Source organism: Phocoena phocoena, chromosome 1, assembly GCF_963924675.1.
Source record: "Phocoena phocoena chromosome 1, mPhoPho1.1, whole genome shotgun sequence".
In the NCBI taxonomy this organism is placed as follows: domain Eukaryota; kingdom Metazoa; phylum Chordata; class Mammalia; order Artiodactyla; family Phocoenidae; genus Phocoena; species Phocoena phocoena.
The window spans coordinates 19458150-19475733 of NC_089219.1; positions in this window are offsets into that span (position 1 = coordinate 19458150).

Genomic DNA, 17584 nt, shown 5'->3' on the forward strand with positions numbered 1-17584 from the left:
GCCACAGACTACACATCAGTCAGCTTTACGGAACACAGCAGAGCCACCGTCCTGCCAGGTCCAGCCAGGCAACTCAATCCACAAAGATATGCTCTCTGCTTCTCTGCTTCTGCCATTGTTAGAGAAGAGCATCTTAACTTGGCTTGGTGGCAGGGACCCGACTTAAACTCCCTGACTTTTGGCTTGATGACTCAGGAAGAAACAGAGCCACACCCCGCTCTGTGGTGAACTGTCCTCCCAAACATGCTTTTTTTTTCCAAACTTCAGTCATTCTGGTAACAACTTCAAGACATTTCTTGCTCTAAAAATTCATATTGCACATAATATTCCTTACTTCGTATGTTTTAAAAAATGTATTCACTGTTTTTACTTAATTAAATTTAGCTTCATCCTGAGAAATCTTATCTGTGGAATCACAGGTTTGATTGACTAGAGACTTTCCACCCTAAAATATATGAAATAACCACGAAAATAGCCAGTACTGGTTGGTGCACCATCGATAACACAGTCCTCGGAGAGCAATTAGGATGGTTATCCCTATGGAGGATTCCCGAGCCCATCTCTTATCAGACCCCTGAGATGGCACAGCCTGGCCCCTTCTGGGCCACCCCCAGCACCAGGAACACTGAAAGCTACTTAATGTCATGAGAATTTATTGGGAGCCAAACTCCATTCTGCGCAGCCGCTGTGAGTACCCGGAACAGTTACAAAGCCCAGCTTGGCTTAGTTCAGGAAGCAGGACGAATAATAATAACCCCCTGTATTAGCACAGCACTTTACAGTTGGCAGAGCCCATTCTCAAGTCCTAGGATCACTGTGAGCAGCCTAAGGCCATGTGACCAAAAAGGACGGGGCTGAGATTGATGGTCAAAGTCATAGAACGTTATCGCTGGAAAGGCCCAAGGGCTGTCTGGTCTCTGAGGTGTTTTAGGTGGCTGTTGATGGGCACGGACTCCAGAGTGAGCCTGGAGCGCCCTTTTCTATTCATGTTGATGCCTCTGATTCCCATCAGTTAGGTGCCGGAGCATCTTTAACAGTCTTGTTCTTGCCAGACTCCCGTCTAGGCAGAGAGTCTCAGAGTCAGAGGCTTCAGTCGACTAGTATCCAGCTGGAGTTTCAGAACGTTTGTGGTCGGCAGCTTTCTCAGATGGCCCCCAAGCGTCCTGTACATGCCCTGTGTAATCCAGTCTCCTTGAGTGAGAGCAGAACCTGTGAACGTGACTTAATCAAAGGAAGTTTATGTTGGGTGGGCCTGACCTAATCAGAGGAAACTTTCAAAGAAGGTGAAGTGCCAAGAAGTGACTTCTGCTGGCCTGGGAGACAGCACATGGGAGGCCACACAGTGAGGAACTGCGGGCAGCCTCTAGGAGCTGAGGGCTGTCTGCTAGCAAGAAAGCCGACAGCCCCACAGCTACGATGAACTGAATTCCGCCACAACCAGTGTGTTTGGAAGAGGAGCCTGGGCCCCAGTGGGATTTTAGTTCTGCCAACACCCTGAGCAGAGGATCCAGCTAACCCGTGCCTGGACTCCTGACCTACAGGAACCGTGAGATCATAACTTGCAGTTGAGTTAAGCCGATATATTTATTAAACAGCAACAGGAAAGTAATACAATATTTTTGCTTTCCTTACACTTATTTTTGCAGTTACTTGATGTTGGTTTTTATTTAGTGTGGAGATATAATTTTAAATTAAATTAATTCAATTTAAAAAATCAGTGTGGCAGATCAAAAAGTAGCCGAAATTCTTTGACACTCGTATCATCAAGCAGTGGGCTTCATGTCCCTTCCCCGTGAATCTGGGTAGGCCGGTGTCTGCTTCCATCAATAGAATATGATGAAAGTGATGTGATGTGACCGCAGTGTTAGGTGGTAAAAGGCCTTGCAGCTTCTGCCTGGTTCTCTTGGGACCCCGTTGCTTGAGAAGCCAACTTTCGTGGAAGGTATCTGACTACCCTGCGGCCACCGTGTCGGAGAGGCCCCACGTAGGTGCTCCAGCGGCCGCGGCACAGCTGAGCTCCGGGTCGACAGCCAGCTGTGAGAGGCAGCCCGCTTGGACGTCCAGCCCAGTCAAGCCCTCAGATGAATGCCGCCCCAGCTGGCACCAGACTGCAGCGGCATCAGAGACCCCAAGCGAGAGATGCCCGGCCCGGCCCGGCCCTTCCTGACCACAGCATCACGAGCAGAATAAAATTGCTGCTTTAGGCCCTTGCATTTTAGGTAATTTGTTATATATGTTACGCAGCAGTAGCAACTGGAACAATTAGGGACACATTCTTGTGGCTCCAAACTCAAAAAGTACAAGACTGTCTGGGATCAGCTGTGGACGAGGCCTGCGCAGAGGCGGGGGCTTTGATGAGAGGCAGCACAGCTTCTCCACCGCCCTCTTCACCCACAGCCTCACCAGGGAGAGACGTTCGCTGAGAACCTGCCGCAGGCTGTCAGCGGGGCATTAATGGACCTTATCGTTATTTAATAGCTAACGACTTAAGCACTTAATATATACCAGACGCCATCCTAAGTATTGGAGAGTGTTGAAATCGCCTCAGAGCCACCAGATGCTGGTACTATTATCTCTCTTTTCAGAATGGGAATTGAGGCTCAGAGAGGTGAGGTAACTTGCAGGAAGGTGGCAGAAGAAGCGCTGGGACCTAGGCTTTTCAGAGCCCAGAGACCAAATCCACCGCCCTGTCCTGCGTGCCCAAGGGACAGCAAGGCTGAGCCAGCAGAGAGGACACTCCAGATGGGGAAACTGCAGGAGCAAGGCTTGGAGGCTGGACTCTGCTTCCTGGAGCCTGGGGAAGGCGAAGAGGAGAAGTGGGAGGTAGAACAGGGCTTGAATGCCCAGTCAGGATGCCTGCATGTGGCTGTCATGTGTGCGGAGTGCCCGAATCATCAGAGTCTGCTCCTCTCCCCATACCCCTCCCCTCCCTCCCGTTTCTCTCTTTCTCTCTCTCTCTCCTGGAGGCTCCCTTTCTTTGTAGAAATGTATTTTCTCAATGTAAATAAATAAATAAATATTATACATGTAAAACTTCTTTTTTAAACCAATGTTAGATGTCTTTAGTCAAAGTTGCCCCCCACCCGCTCCCACCCCCCAGAAAAGGAGGTATTTCAGTTTGCCAAAGGTATAGAGAAGCGGGAGCTGTCTTTGGTTTCCAGTTCATCATCACTTTGGCCCAGGAAGGCCTTTGCGACAGTTGGCCTTATGAACGACAGCCTCCCTGGCAGCATGAGACATGCGGCCCCAGAGGAGAGGGCTCAAGCACTGGGGCCAGGAGGCCAGGCGCTCAGGACAGGGCACAGTGGGGTCCCTTCTCCACCCCCGCAGTCCCAGTCCCCCCACCCCACCCCCCGCTCTGCTGGGAGGCACCAATGAGCCTCACCTGTTAGAGCTGGAGGGGGTCCTCTGATTTCCTGCGCAGGTGAGGCCCAAGGAGGGGGAGGGACTTGTCCAAGGTCGCACCGTCAGAGCATGTGACTTAGACCCTCCAACCCAGGGCTCTTTCTCTGCACTGGGGGTTCCTTCATGCCTAGGGATAAAGGGTCATCAGAGGAGAGAGACGTGTGCTGAGCCCAGGAGCCGGGGAGATAACGGCTGGGCTGCCCGGCTTTCCTCATTTGGGGGTTCACACCACGAGGCATTGGCCCCGATCAGGCCAGCCTTGAATGCGGTCTTCCTGATACCTCTGAGGAGGTTGGGTGGGCGGGAGGGAGGGAGGGAGAGAGAAAAGGGAGGCTTATCTGGCCTGTGGAAACCACTAGAGAGCTGATGTTGGAGAGCCAGACTCCCAGAAAGACATCTGAGGCTCCAGAGGCGCACCGGACAGGGAGTCAGGGGCCCAGGGTCCAGTGCGAGGAGGCCACTGTTTCCACTGTGAACTTGGACATTCATTTCTCTTACTTGCTGAGTGTCTGCTGAGGATCTCTGTGCCTGGCCCCATGCTAGGAAAGGGGAGAGGAAAAAACTGTGTCCAGCCTTCTCAGTGACAGGAGCTCACAGCTCAGCAGGGAAGAGAACATATGGGAATATCAGTAAAATCTAAAGTCTGACCAGGACCAGGAGGGAAAACAGAGGGTGGGGGGCTGTAGGGCTTGGGGTGGGAGAGGAAGCTGAGCAGGCGAGACATGCGAAGAGCATCCCAGGTACAGGCGCCACAGGGACAAAGGCCTGGCGGTGGGGATATGAGGTCGTGCGTGGCCTTGCTCAGCTGGAACACGCTGCTAGGGAGGGAAACGACATTTGGAAGGTGTCCTTGGAGTTGGTCTTGAATGACCAGCTAAAGAGTTTGGACTTTATTCTTTAAGCAGCAGGAGCCAGTGAAGGGTTTTGAGCGAGGACATGGTGATAAGCCTGTGAAGCAGGAAGAAATGCCCCTTTTCTTCTTTAGAGCTCAGCTTCTTTATCAGTAGATTGAGGGAACTGGACTAGTTTAGAGATGGTAAATACCTGGCACACACAACAGTACTTCCCTATCTGCATCCGTAGCAGGCATCAATAGTCAATCCCTGCACTTTCTCCCTTTGAGCTCAGTTTCAGCTCTGTAGCGCCCCAGCCAGTCTCTGGGATCACATGGAATTGGCCTAAAGGATGCACTGGTTGACTATCTCTCAACAAGGTGATGATGGTGATGCTAATTGCAATGAAGACCGCAGCCCTTTTCACCTTGCAGAAGAGCTTTAGTCCCATCTTGCTTTCTGATTACTCTTACTGGATGCAGAGAGACAGGGAGGCTTTGCGCAAGGCCACCCAGCTTTCTGCAAAAGCCTCTCCCAGGCTTCCGTCCCAGCACCAAGGGCTTGACCCCCACCCCTTCTCAGCTACATCCTACTGTCTTCCCAGCCCAGACGAAGGGGGCTGATTTAGGGGCACCTCCAGTCTTGCCACTGTCCCTAGAGCTGCTGGGAGCTCTCTCCCAGCCCCGGCCACAGCCCTGGTGGTCCTAGAGGCAAAGTATGAGGAGCTTCTGGAATTGCTGGTACAGGACAGTTGCCCAGTTAGTTAGAAAAACATGCGGCTTACTCTTCCCTCTCCAGCCCCCTCCAGCAGCGACCACCTTCTAATTCAATTTCCCTTGAAAAACAATGGTTTCAGTGAAGGGGGAAACAAGATTTTCCGAAGTAAAGTTTTGCAAAATAATTACCCCCTAAACTGGCAGACTCCCTCCCCTCCCTCCTTGCATAAAGGCCTCTAGGACAGTTTCACAGACCTCAGATCCCAGCTGGATCTGCCCCTCACCTCCCCCAGAAGTTGCCCACCTCAGATCAGATCCTGGGCATTAGCTGGGCATGGGGTCCACAGGGGTCATTGCCCTCCCTCCTGGTTGCCTATCTCCTCTTTCAGTGAGGACTGGCCTGGGAGGAGAGGAAGGAGAAGGGAGTCTTGTTGTGCCCCAGGCCTGGCCAAGGAAGAGGCAAAGCCTTGGTGACAGCTCCCTGAGCTGGCTCCACCATCATGGTGCCCTGGCTATTCCCACGGAAGGGAACTGAGCACCAGACGGGGGAAGGAGTGTGCCGGAGGCCTCGGCACGGTGCTGCGGAGGACAGAGACCAGACTGGACCCTGGACCCTGGACTCTTCGTCCCAACTGCCTCACCTGGAAGCTTTGGGTGGGCCTCTACTGATGGGCTTGATGCCTGGCAGGACTCCTGAGAATGCAGCCTCTAACCAGGAGGTCTCCTTCCAGCCCGGGTCCTTGCCAGTCCATTGGGCAAGGTACGGATTCTCCTTCCTGCTCCACGACCTCAAGGGAGCCTTCCAAGGGGCCTGGCGTGGCCCAGCTGCAGTGTCTGCCTCTGCTGGTCGCTAGTGGGCTGTGGCCCACCCCTCAGTCAGACACATTGGCAGGCAGCCAGCCAATCACATCCTAACGGCCAGCCAGGGTCCACCCATCTGGGCCAGAAGCTTCTCTTTGCTGTGCCATTTCCCCCTGCATGCCTTCTGCCCTCTCCTGATGCCCTCACCTGGGCACTTGTTGATCCCCAGATGACCCTGAGCAGTGGGCACCAGCTCCCATCCCAAGTTCTTCCCTCCCTGACCCCCTTCAGGGGCCACACCCATGTGCTGCATGAGGTGTCCCCGTTCTAAGGCTTCCCCCAAGATGGTCCCTTCTGGCCCTCCCCAGAAAGGCTGCTCCCTGCCAGGGAGTCCCTCCAAGTGCCCCTGGCTTACCTTCCCTACAACCTTGACTCTGCTTCCCACCAGCTCCCATCCCAAATCTCCTTCTTTTTCTCCTTCTACTAATTCATACCAAGGTGTGTCTGACTGACCAGCCTAGCTCTCCCAGAGAGACTCCCAGCGAGGCCCTGGGCTGAGATTCTGGGATGGGAAGAGCAACTTTTGCTCTCAAGACACGACTAGGTGCTACAATGACAGACTTTGATGCAGCGCCACCTGCCCCATGACCTTTGCTGTGTAGCAGCTTTAAGGAGCTGAATAGGAAGGGTCCTGGGCAGTCGGACAGCTGAAGGCAACTTCTGCTTGCTACCTGCACCAACCACATCCTCTGGCTGAAAGGACCCTAAGGGTGTCCAGCTGTGGATCCAGTTTCCAAGATGGCCACAATGATCCTCACCTTCTGGTATTTACCCCCTTGTGAAGTCCCCACCCACATCAGGCAGGGCTGACTTGTGTAGCCAGTAGCCTGTTGGAGAAATGTTGGAGTATGATTTCTGAACCTAGGTCATAAAAGACATTGCTACTTCTGTCTTACCCTCTGGGATCACTGAGGGAAGTTGGCCGCCACATTGTGAGGGTACTCAGGTAACCATGGAGAGGCCTACATGACAAGCCCTGCCAAGAGCCTGCACCTATTGGCCAGTTGTGAGTCACCTTGGGAGGGGATCCTGCAGCCCCAGTCAAGCCTTCAGGTCAGTGCAGCCCAAGCTGACATATGATTGCAACCTCATGAGAGACCCTGAGCCAGAAATGCCAGCTAAGCTGCTCTCCCATTCCTGGCCCATAGAAATTGCAACATAATAAAAGCCAATTGTTTTAAGCCACTAAGTTTTGGGTAATATTTTATACCACAAAAGATAATATACCAGCCAACCCCTTGCCACCAGAACTCTCCTGCAGCCTTTCACTGGAGCCATTTGCACGGCTTTGTGAGAAAAATTACCCCAAACTTGAAAATAGACAAAGAGAGGGCAACATGTTTTTTCAACTTCATATTGGAGCACTGTTTAACTGGCCCACCAAGGGTATTTAATTATCTGGAGGATTTTACATTTGACTTGGTATGTGCTATCAAAAGACCTGACTTTAGAAGTTATATGTTAGCGGATAGATTTCTCTCTAGTAGAAAACCCCAAAAGGTTATGGATTTTTGGCCCTTTAGGACATTAATCAGTTTTGTTTTTAACTGAGCCATTTTATTCCAATGTTCTTTCTCTAATATCTTGTAACTCTGTTCCTCTTGTTCTCCTTGGAATCAGCATTACCGTCTTACTGGTTCTCTCATTCATGATTTAAACAAATTTTTGACGTATGTTCAATCTATATTTGAATGAGTCATACTTCTTTTTTAAGATTAAACTCTGACAGCTTACATACCACCAGGAATGGGGAACTCACTACCCATCAAGGAACCCAGGAATCTTAGAATAGTTCCTAGAACAGGCTTAGGAACTCTTCCTTATCCTTGTAGCTACATCCTATAGACCTGGTTTTCCATTTGATGAGAACCTCAAGAAGTAAGCTGAGCCCTTAATTCCCATGGCAGCCCTTCATATTTGCTAATTTCCCATTGTTCTGCACTATAGAGTGCATATTTTATAATCAGGAAAAGAAGTTATTAAATAAAAAAAGACTGAGATCTAAATTTTGCTACTGTGAGTTGATGGAGAAGGATATGGGGGAAGAGCCATTTACTGATGCTGCTCTGTGCCCATACCTATGCAGCTAGAGGAACTGGAGATTGGCAGGGGTCCACTCTGACCCTCTACCTAATCTCTTCTCCCCAGGCTTTGGAGGGATCTTACTAGGTAAGACCTTCCCCCCTCTCCCCTGGTTTTCTTTTCATGGCCTTGTGGCTTTCAGGGGTGAAGGCCAAATCCCCACCATGACCCCCCGCATGGCCCGGCCCTGCCCCGACTTCCCTCTTATTCATACCAAGATTCATACCAAGCTCCGCTTTGTCCCCTTCATTCCAGGCACACTTTCACTCCCTTAGGCTCACTATGATCCTTTGCACTACCTGGTCTTCGCTTATGCTGTCCTCTCTCCCTGCAATACATCCTTTATCTTCTCCTTGCCTTGACCCTTCCCTGCCCCGATAGAGGCTCTCAGAGCACCTGTGCCCCGCCTCTCCCCCAGCATGCATCAGGTGGCCATTGGACATTTGCTTGTGGGATGATCTGATAGTGCCGGCCTCCGCTGCTTGACTGCCGGTTACAGAAGGAGGGGGACCACCTCCGCCTTGTCCTATATTTTGTCCCCCAGGACTGATGCCAGGACTGGTGAGCAGTGGACCCTCAGAGCCCATGGGGCCCTGAACCTGGCACTGAGGAGGCACTAGGGAGAATTTGCTGAGCAAATAAGTAAAGGTTTCATCAGACGTGGTGGCGGAATGCCAGGCTAACCCTAAGTCACTGGGCTCACGGTCCAGTGGTCCTTCTGCAGCCCTGAGTGTGCAGGGGGGTGAAACTGTTTCTTGTTAAACTCGATGGGAATGCCTTGGCCTCCTGCACACCCACGAGCCGTGACTCAGGTTCTATGAAGTACAATCAAATGCTCCCTCTTTTTTTATCTAAAGAGAGCAACATACTAGCCACAAGAGACCTCTTGACGCCTACTCACACCTCAGCTGAGCCCGAGGTTTTTCTTTATTTAAAAAAGGTGTGTATATCAAAATAGAGGTTAAATGCTCATTGAAAAAAAAGTAAAATGCTACTGAAGCGTGGTGAGTACGAAGTGGAAATGCTGCCATCCCACTCCTAGAAGTAACCCCTGCTAACAGCTAAGTGCATACCATCTACATGGGTGAAATAATCGTAACGATCACAGCTTACGTGGGGCTGACTCTGCACCAGGCCGATTTATAAATTAAGTGTCACAGTAGCCCCATAAGGCGGGTACTTGGTTTCCATCCACATTTCATTGATGGGAAACTGAAACACACAGAGAGGTTGAGTAAGTTGCCCAAGGTCACACAGCCAGTAAGTGGCAGAGCTGGGATTTGATTCCAGGCGGCAGGCTGGAGAGTCTGGGTGCTTGATCCAGAGACCTCTTGAATTTATACGGGTGTCTGCACTGAGGTCTTAAGGCATAGCTGTTCATGTATGGAGTCTGGACCTGAGCCTCAACTCTGCTCCTTTCTAACTCGGTGACCTTGGGCACCTTACTCAACCTCTCTGTGCCTCAGCTTCTTCTCTGTGAAATGGGGCCCATGGTGGTTCTACTTTTTGGATGGCTGTGAGTTAGTGGGTGGAAAGTGCTTGGAGCAGGGCTTGGCACACAGTACGTGCTCAGGCCATGTCGATATCATCACTGTCACCCACACCAGACTTGAGATGTTCTCTGGCCACAAGGATGCACACTTCCAGCTCTCCTGCCACAAGCCTTGGTCCAGCACAGGCAGTGAAGCCCCACCTCCTTCACTTTCCTGACAGCCCAGGCCTGAGCCCAGGGGTACCACGCAACAATACGACAGCTGTCAGCGTGTGGCACCCACCTCCAGCAAGGAGCCCTGCTAGGGCCTCTCTGCACATTTCAGTCGACGGGTTCAGAGCTGGGGAGCCTGCTGGTCCTGAGCTCAAATCCAGGCTTGGCGCTTCTTGTTGCTGGACTTGGAGCAAGTAGCTTTACCATTCTGAGCCTTGGCTCGGGGCGGAGGCATGCAGGAACGGGGCAAGTATAGAGCAGGCCTTCAGTGAACGAAACAGGTCTCATTTCTCTTCTGTGAACGGGGACGCTGTGCACACTGACGGAACTCAGGATGAGCTGAGCTGATGCTCCCCCATGCAGGGCCCGACGCCCGCCTGTGATCTCCAAGATGTCCGCTGTGAGCGTGGCCTCATTTTCTCCTCGCCACAGCTTCACAGGTTAGGACTTATCGGCTACAGTTTGCAGGTGAGGAAACTGAGGCTTATCGAAGGCAGTGATTTGTCCAGAGCCCTATTTCTGGCATTCAGCGAGCTCAGGCAGGAGCCCAGGGCTGCTGGCTCTGAGGGGGCCCCAGAGCCAGCCCCGACCCCGGAGCGGCAGCCTCCTCCGCACGCCCCGGACGGGTCCCGCCTCCAGCCGCCATCCTCTCTTCACACCAGGCACCTCCTGCCACGGCTAGAACACCTGGCCCACAGGGACACTGGGGGCAGTGGAGAGGTCGTGGGGAGCCAGAGGCTGCAGCTGCAAGAGGGAGAGGCCCAGATGGGCCAAACGGCTTCTAGACTCCCCAGATCCTGGAACAGGAGAAGCAGACATTCTTGAGATGGTCGGACACCCAGCTCTGTCCAGCCCTCTTTGAATAGGCCCGAACCAGCTTGCTCCCCGTCAACCATGGGTCCTCCAGCCCCTGCTTACACCCCTACCAATAGGGAGCTCGCCGCCTCCTGAGGCCCCCGCTGCACCCCGGGGAGGCACTGGCTCTGGGGATCACACAAGAACACGGCCGCAGGGGCTTAGGCAGACTGGTAGAAAAGCATCCATTCCGGGAAAGCCCACTGCATCCTCCCCTGCAACCCAGGGACACATGCCAGCTGAGGCCCTCTGCTCAGAACTGTCGTCCTACTCTTTCCACACCAGTTTACCCAGTCCTTCCTCTGCACATGGCAGAACTTTACACAACCAGGTTATTTAATCTTCCAACAACCTCATGCAGGGAAGGCTAGGACGAGCCCCCAATGGAGAAACTGAGGCATAGAGCAGAGAAGAGGCCCAGGCGCACACAGCGGTACGTGGCAGAGCTGGACACCAAACCCTATGCTCTGGTGGAATGTCAGAGCCAGAGGGCCCCTCACACATGACCTGGCGAGGGGCCCTCAACCCTGGCTGTTCGGTTGAATCACCTGGGGTGGGCTTAAATGGTGACCACCCCAGAACCTTAACGAAGTGCATGTTCTAAAAGATCCCCAGTGCAGCCAGAGTTGAGCTGATGAACTCAAGCCCCTCGCTTTATAGGTGGGGGCGACAAAGCCTCAGAGAGGCCAAGTCACTTGTCTAAGGTCACACAGCAAATCAGTGGCACTAGAACTGGGCCTTGGTATCCCTCAACCCAGCAGGACTCTGACATTGTTCAAGGTTAACGCTAAATGAACTAATTGCATTTGGTTGGTCAATGTACTGCCCACCCCCATCTACCCACACCCACCCCTGGCCACAGCTGCCTCGCCCCAAGCCTAATTTCTTCTCCAGGTTGGCTGGTTCCTCTGAATTCAGCGGCAGAGAAAAAATCCACCAGGGGAAATGATGGTGGGTGTGGGGTCACTTCGCCTGTGTCTGTGGGTTTGTCTTCCTCTTACCTCTCATGAGACAGGCTGGAGGGTAAAGAGAACAGTGTTCCTTGTGGAACGCAGAGGGCCCGGACTTCCGCAAAGATGCAGGGGTGAGGAGGGCTGGGCATGAGGCTGCCACACCCTGGGCATCCCCTGGCCTGGGCTGCTGTGAGTGAGGCTGGCGGCACAGAGGGGACACATGGCTTGGTGCCTGGCAGCCAGGCTCAAATCTCACCTCCTTTACTTGCTGGTTGAGTGAACGTAGCCTTAAACTGTCCCCCACTAGTGGACACCCCCCAACGAGATGGGGCTGGCGGTCGTATGGCCCTGACAGGATTAGATGAGACTGGGCGTGCAGGGGACGAGGGGTAGGGCTGCCCGCAGGCAAGCAGAGCTCCGTTGTTATCATGAGGCACCTGTTGGGCCAGGCACGTGCTTGCACCTCACTGTACAACCCTGGCCAAGTCCCTTCCTAACCTGAAGCCTCAATTCTCTGCTCTGTAAAATGGGGAGAGGGTGATATGTAGGGTCCCTTCCTACCCAGTTCTTGGGGATTGTTTTCTCTCCGTCTTCAGAGATGTGGTAGTCATGAGTAGATACGGTTGAGAGCAACACCTGGAATCTGACCCTGATCCTTTCGGCAAAGCCCAGGTCAGCGGTGCCGACTGCCCCCATGCAGGAAAGGCTGGAGGGGGCCCCTTCCCTTGGGACACAGGTTGGAGGCTCAGGCCGGCTTCTCCTTCCCCTGCTATGCAGTATCTCCCTGACCTGGAGCCTGGAGCTGAGAGTCTAAGGCTCCTGTTTGTTGACCACCTACTACATGTCAGGCCCCATGATGTGAGGTGACTTGCTCAAAGTCTCGATGGCAGGATGGAGCCTGACACTCAGGCCCATGTGGCCCTGAGTTTCTGTCCTTTGCCCCACACTGCCCTGCTTTGCTAAAAGGGTATGCACGTGACCTTTTATAAATGCCTCACTAGGCTCTTGGAAGTTTATGGCATATGATTGGAAGCATGGGCTAAGGAGCCAAACTGCCAGGGTTCAAATCCTGGCTCTGTCCTTTGCTGTGTGACCTGGGGCAAGTTATTTAACCTCTCTGGGCCCCAGTGTTTGCACCTGTAGAATGGGTTAATGACTTACTTCCAAGGAGAACAGTATGGAAAGGGAGAGGTTTGAGAGTGGGGAGAGTAACCTTACAGTAGAGAAACCTGACAAATGCTACCTCAGCCAGTGGTCAAGGTCAACAACAATAGTAATAGGTCATATGGATAGTATGTACCCTTTATATGATGTGATGGATATGGCACTCTACCTGTATGGCCTTTCTCCCCAAATCCTATAACTCCAGTCTAATCATGACAAAAACATCAGAGAGATTCCAGCAGAGGGACATTCTACAAAATACCTGACCAGTACCAGCAGCACTTCTTGAAACTGTCAAGATCATTTAAAAAAAAAAAAAAAAAAAAAAGGCAAGCCTGAGAATCTGTCAGAACCAAGAGGAGCCTAAGTAAGGAGACACGACAGCTAAATGTAACGTGGTTTCCCGGGTGGGATCCTGCAACAGAAAAAGGACATCAGGTAAAAATATGGAAATCTGAATAAAGTATGAACATTAGTTAATAATATCAATTCATTCATTGTAACAAAGGCACCAGACTAATGTCAGATGTGAATAACAGGGAAACGGGATATATGTGTAGGGTATACGGGAACACTGCATTAGCTTCTCAATTTTTCTGTAAATCTGAAACTGTTCTAAAAAACTAAAGCTTATTTTTAAAAATAGGATTAATAATAGTTCCTACTTCATGGGGTAGTTGGAAGGATGAAATGAGTGAATGCATGGAAATTACTTTGAACAGTACCTGGTACGTACAAAGCCCTCAAGAAGTGCTGGCCCTTATTATTATCATTGCATTGGTGGGGCGACACCGGGCACAGAAACCCAAGGGAGGTAGATAAGCAGATCATATCAGCCGAGGTTTGCTCCCCACCGCCAGGGAAAACCTTTTCTCCTGAAATTCTGAGAAGGCAGGTCTGGCGTCTCCATGGCTGGGTGTGCTCGCCTCGCCCTGTCCTGTTCAGCCCGGGAGTGCTTTCCTTGGGCCCAGGATGGGCAGAGGAGCTGGAGGAGGTTGTGTGAGGAGTGGGTATGGCCCAGTCTCAGAGCTGGCGGGCCTGGCAAACCCCGCCCCATCCCTGCTGGCTGGTGACCCTGAGCAAGTGAAGGCACCTGTCTGAGCCTCCACTTACCCACCCATAAAATGGGGGGTTTTGTCTCAACCTCATATGGCTTGGCTTGGTGGTAAGTGCCCAGTAACAGGAATAGTTCAGGGGCAGGGGTGGGTTTAGGGATCAGAGGCGTCTTGAATTGGAACGATGCCCTCCACAGTCCATTGCTCAGCATCCCCACACCCAGCCCTGCAGAACTGCCCTTCTGGCCTCCAGATGGTTCTTCTCCCATCACGGGGGGCAATATTGGGCTCTGAGCACAGGTGACCACAGAACTGAGGGGCAGTGGCTCTTCTGGTCTGATAGGAAGCAAATCAGGAGAGGGAAGGGGCCTGACTGCCAGCTACTTCTCTCCAGAGGAAAGGGTGGCATTGTCCGGGGGAGGGTGGGGGTGGGGTAGCCAGGTGTGCCTGCCATCTGCACACACCTGGAGCCAGGCAGTGGTGGGTGTGAAGGGGAACTGCATGGAGTGGAGAGCCCCCATCTCCTGCCCCCAGAGACTCCAGAACCCAGCTTCCCACCTCTGTCCCAGCCCATCACAGCCCCTGCAACTCCACCATTAGCAGCCCTGGTCTTTGGGGCTTGAAGTCCTTTGGTCTTCCACAGTCAGTTCATTGCCTTGGACTCCTCATCCTTGACCCCAGCCACAGACAAAGCTCTGACTCCTGACACACAGCGCCGGCCACACAACATGCCCTGACCTTGGCCTCAGATGAACCCATAGCCACAGCCACAGGGTCCTGACCCCAAACAGCCATGTCAGAGACATAGATGTGGGCTCTGGACCAGCCCAGGCTGCTCACTTCCTGAGGCTGGCCTGCTGGGCCAGGGTTGTCATCCCCGAAGGTGAAGGTCATCCACGCGGCTCCAGGACAATGTGGACACGCACCACAAAGCCCCCAGCTGGTCCTCGGGAGACGGGGTGTAACTGGGCCTGGCACCACCCACCGTGTGACCCTGGACACGTCCCACCCTCCTTGGCTTCAGTTTTCCCTCTTCCCTACGAGGGAGGAATGGATAATCTTTGAGGGCTTTCCCAGCTCTGACGGTTGGCAATTCAGGAGACACGAAATGCTCTTGTGGGCATTTCCAGACTTTTCCCAACTCTCACTTCCCTAGGCTGACTCCCCTCCACTCTGCCTTCCTGGCCTCAGTCTCACAGCCCAGTGGTTAGAAACAGCCCTCGGGGCCACCCAGACCTGGCCTCAAGACCCACTCACCACATCCTAGCTGGGGAACCTCTGCAAGTTTCTTAGCCTCTTGAAGCCTCAGTCTGTTCATCTGTGAAATGGGGATTTCGGGTGTTGGGAAGACTCATGCAGGCGATGTGTGGAAACCTTCTGGTGCAGAGTCTGGCATGAGAAAAGGGCCAGTAGGTCAGAGCCAAGCAGATCACCCTTGCCTGGGCTTCCCGGGCTTTACTCAGCTCCAGTGGTGATAAGATACTGTAACACCCTTTTCTTCCCTTTCTCAGTGGGGTAATGGAGGCCTAGAGAGGGCAAGCTCCTTGCCAACAGAGTGGGAACAGCAGAGGCTCGTGTCCCCCCTACCCCACCTTTCTTCTGCCCTCCGTGGAAGCTACCAGAATCCATCATCAACCTCCCTGAGCCTCAGTTTCCTCCTCTGTAAGAGGAGGGAGGGGGACCAGTGGGACCCCCCTACCTTCCACTCCCTCAGCTTTGCCCGCCCAACTACTGAAGGGGACAGGAGCGTGCTGGGGTGGGAGGTTATGGCTGGACGGCAGGCCTTGAGAAACCTCTGGAACGCCGGTTTGAAAGTTTGGGGCTCATTTTTGCTACAAGGCCCCCCCTTCTTTCTTTTCATGACTTGTCACCAACTGTTTCTTCCCTTGATCCAAACCATTGTCTTTCCAGGGTGAAATTTAAATCAGAGCCACATGGCTCCCCCGATACACACCCCCTCGACAAATGGAAGCGTGTTCTGGGGAAACAATAACGACCCTGTTGAAGGGGATTCTGATCTCTCCATGGGGACCACCAGGCAATGGGAAGACTTGGGGTGCTTCAAGTCGGCCTGACTGGGGTGGGCTCAGAAGTTTCTAGGCCCAAACGTGGCTCAGACCGAGAGCTAGGGATGGGCCACAGTTCCACCATTGAGAGCACAAGAGCCCTTTCCTGAGTCCAGGGTCTCCATCTCCTAGGCTGTGGGCATATGAGATGGTGCCCAGGCCCCTGAGGCCCCTTTTGGAGGTGGGGGGAGGTCCGCAAGGTCAGCCCCGCAAGGCTTGGCCATTCAGGTGAATTGAAATGTGACAGCAGTGTGGCCTAGTGGGTAAGACATCTGGATGTGGACTCTGGTTCGTGTCTGACTCTCAGTCACTTGCTGTGTGACCCTGGACAAGTTCCTTAACTTCTCTGAGCTTCCATTTCCTCATTGGTAAAATGGGGCGCTTGCCAGACCTCTCTCTTGCGAGCACAGTGCAGCTCGCGAAAGCAGTTCAGGGAGGTGCAGAAGTGAAAGGGAGGAAGGAGAGGAGATGCCACCTTCCTCGCAGAGGAAGGAAGGAGATGCCAGGCATAGTGTCAACAGAGGCAGAGAGCAGGACGGGTAGGGCCAGGGGGGCAGGGAAATCTAAGCACCCGGCTCCTGACGGGGTGAAGGGCCTGGAGCAGAGGGTCACAGGACTCTGGAAGGGGCAGGCTGCTCTACTGCGGGTAGTGAGGGTGGTGGGGATGGAGAGAGTGTGGGGGGAGGGGGAACCTAAGTAGGAGAGGAGGGCCAGCCAGTCCCCAGGGGCCGCTCTCCAGGGGCTTCCCCAAGCCTGGCCTCTGTTTTGCATAGTCTGGCTCTCGCAGGTGGGCCCATAACTTGGAGTCTCTGGGGAAGGGCGAGGTCAGGAGAGCAAGGGGCACCCTCCCACCCCACGCCCCACAAAGAATTAACATATAGGCCTGAACACAAAGAATTAACCACATAAGGCCTGAACACCTGTGGGGTGAGCACACTCATACACATAGGTCCATGTGTCCAGGCACACAGCCTAAGACATACATGCAAATACACACACGCTAGACCCATATGCAAAACTTAGACCCAGACAGGCCCATGCACAGACACACACTTCCATGCTGGCTCACACCTGCATACCGAGTGTGCATACACATGTGCTGTGAGAGGGGGGCTCTCTCTCTAAGCCCTTATTCCCTCCAGAAACACAGGCAGGGCATCCACCATGCAGCAGGGACTGTGTCAGGTCCTGGACACAGAGACATAGTCCCCACTCCTGGAACTCACACTTAGAAAAAAAAATCAGTAGTGCTTGTTGAAGTAATGATTGCTCTTTACACCGGTGATTTTGTTCATTTCATCCTCACAACGACCTTCTAGAGTTGGGGTATCTGCCCGACTGGAGGGGGCGTGGCCTGCCTAAGGTCCCGGAGCTTGTGAGCAGCAGCCTCCCTTGGGGAGGTTGGGACAGGGCCCTCTGCTTCCTCACGGTGACCTACACACACAGAGAGGCTCTGGGGACACACCCCATCTGGGGGGCATCTGGGCTTGCAGAGGGGCCTGGCTGCTGTTAGCTCAGCTGGGGCCTGGACCAGCCACTCTTCCCACGCTGTCTACACCTGCTGGAAGAAGTGATTCTGCCCATTGAACAAAGAGGACACAGTCTCTGAGAGGACAGGTGACCTTAGGAGGTGGCAGAGCTGGGCACTGCGTGCAGGACCAGGGCCCTTGAGGCCATAGGATCAGAGAGGGGAGCAACTCCTGCTCACCCGAGGGCTCCAGCTGCCCCAGACCCCCAGTCAGTCAAGGAGTCCTCCCTGACCCTGGCTGGACATAGTGCCGGGCACAGGGGTGGGACAAGGGGCAGACCTCAGCCCACTCCAGGGGTCCGGCCAGCCCCTAACCACTAGGCGGCCCAGCCGGTGAGCTTCTCGTTGCTTCCCAAATTAC